At 28.4% G+C, this 2,563-nt stretch overlaps 1 pseudogene; it reads left to right on the top strand.

The window, feature by feature from the left end:
- Nucleotides 1-360: 360 nt before the first annotated feature.
- On the top strand, nucleotides 361-1,225 carry LOC149548455 (eukaryotic initiation factor 4A-1-like; annotated as a pseudogene).
- Nucleotides 1,226-2,563: the final 1,338 nt, after the last annotated feature.

Raw genomic sequence — 2,563 nt, 5'->3', positions numbered from 1 at the left:
TTGTACAATTGCTTCATTTTGATTGCATTATCAAAAAATGTGGGTTATATTTACAAAAGAATTATTGACTATATGCTAAATTTAAAGCAATGATTAAATTATTGCATGATAAATTAAAGTGATTAATGGGTCGTTTTGAGATGGTCAATACCAATTCAAACTGAATTAGAAGGCCTTGGTAGTTTGGTGACATCTATTCACACATTATCAATAGCCTTTGAGAAGATTTTTGCTATTCAACAGAGAGGTATTGTTCCTTTTATGCAAGGTTTTGGTGTCTATGAATTATACAATCTCCATCATTTCTAGGCACTAGTTTTGGCACCATCTTGGGAACCAATAGAATAGATAGAAAAAGTTATGTGGATACTTGGTGATTATCTACAAGTAAAAGTACATGCTTATATTGGAGGAATAAGCATTTGGGAGGACCTACAAATTCTACAATATGGTGTTCATGTTGTGCAATCATTTGGAAGGGTTTATGACATGTTGCATCATCATGCTCTATGCTCTTATTACATTGTAATGTTTATTCTTGATGAAGAAAATCAAATGTTACCATTTGGACGCAAGGATTGAGTAATATTAAAGTTAAATTTCTAAATTATCGAATTTTTGTTGTATTTTGTCTTATTGAATTCTATTTCCTATAATATTCTTTTTTTTTATTTTCATTCTTTAATTCTTTTTTTATTAGATATATTCTATTTTCTATTTGCTCACTCAAAACCTCAAAGATGGTATTTTCTCAGTTACAATGCCTCCTAAAGCCCTCAATATCATAAGTATTTTCATGAATAATCTAATCTAGATTGGTACAAAGAGGAACAAGCTTAATATAGAATGTATTAAATAGTTCTATGTGAATGTGGAGAAAGAGGAGCATAAGCTTGACACTACTTGTGATATGTATGGACTAGTACCCTTAACAATACTACGAGAAAAGTTGATTGAATCACAAACCAAATGAGAGCTAGTGATCACAGAGTGTCTGCAACACATGGTGATAATGGATCATAATAATAGAGATGCTATTATGAGTGAATTTAGATTTGGTTCTTCTAGAGTGTTGATTACAACTAACCTTTTGGCTTGAGGTATTGATATGTAGCAAGTTTTTCTTGTTATCAATTATGACATGCCTATACATGCAAAAAACTATCTCTACCATATTTGTCATAGACTTATAGTGGATTGTTTGGTAGGAAGGGTGGGACAATAAAATGCATCATGTGGGATGACAAGAGAATGCACAAAAGAAAGGGGCCTCACAAAATTTCTTAATGGATTCTTATTTCTTGATTAAGGTTTTTTTTCTACCTCTTAGAAAAGAGAACAAAATTAATAAAAAAGGATGATGCCCTTTAGCGAGTATTGGTATAATTTTTTAAGACAAAAAACCATAAAAAACACCTTGGCAAGTACTAAGATTTTGATGGAACATTAAAGAACCCATTTTCTCTAATCCCATTCTCTAAAATTACCAACAACCAAAAAAATTAATGATCCAACATTGGGTCTAGACACTACAAATTTATGCTTCAGTGCATTTTTCATAATGAATGAAGATTTTTTCATTATGAAATCAAGGAGTCTAAGTGACAGATCGCTACTCTTTTCAAACAAAATTGAAGGGAAAATAGAGGAGTAACTAGATGGTTTGAGTAGTCATGCAAAAAGATGTCATATTTGAAGTTTGGATGAAACATTAGTTCCACACTCTTGGTATCCCAAATAATGAGATCCACAAACATCTTTCATCTTGTAGATTGTATAATGAACATTATAAGCTAAATTCAAAGCATTATTCCATTTGAACTTACAGCTTGAAGAACATTTTATCTAAGATAAGGTTTGAAAAAAAATCATGTCAAAATCAACAAGAACATTTGAAATTTTTTATTTCCTTCCATTCTTCTATCTTTGTCGCTTAGTGTTACTATTTTATTTTATTTTTATTGGGTAATTATTAATCAAATAAAAAAATTGCATCTCAATAGATGCATATGGATTCCTACCATGGAACTAAAAATTAATAATTTTTAATGTAAGATTGTGGAAATTTTAATGTAAAATTGAACAAATTGTAATGGGTATATTGATACAATAGTTGGACTAGTTTATTTAAAATATTGTAAATAAGAAAATTTAGTGTAGTATTTTTGTATATAAAAATTCAATCTTTTATAATAAAAAAAATTATTTAAAATTTCTAAAATTTGGTGTAATTTAATTTTAATTTTAATTGGATAATTAAATTTGAGGATGCTTGAGAGTTAATTTTAATGAGTTATTATAACCTCTTAATTGAAATTCTTCCAAGGAAGTAATATAGAGGGTAATGGCTCTTTAACTTTTTGTAATCAATATGAAAAATGAATCAAAGGATACAAATGAAATGACAAAATGGTAAATAATCTAGTTGAAATTTTAGAAAGGAAAAATTAAGCATTTCTAAGGGATGAAATTTTATTATAGGATTTTTTTCACAAAATAGTAAATTGAATTGGGATTGGATTTGGCACTACAAACACTAAATCTAGATACAAATAGATGAATT

This window comes from Cupressus sempervirens, chromosome 7 (assembly GCF_028749045.1).
Source record: "Cupressus sempervirens isolate cs-2001-9-10 chromosome 7, ASM2874904v1, whole genome shotgun sequence".
NCBI classification, from domain to species: domain Eukaryota; kingdom Viridiplantae; phylum Streptophyta; class Pinopsida; order Cupressales; family Cupressaceae; genus Cupressus; species Cupressus sempervirens.
This window is presented reverse-complemented; position numbering and strand designations above follow the sequence as displayed.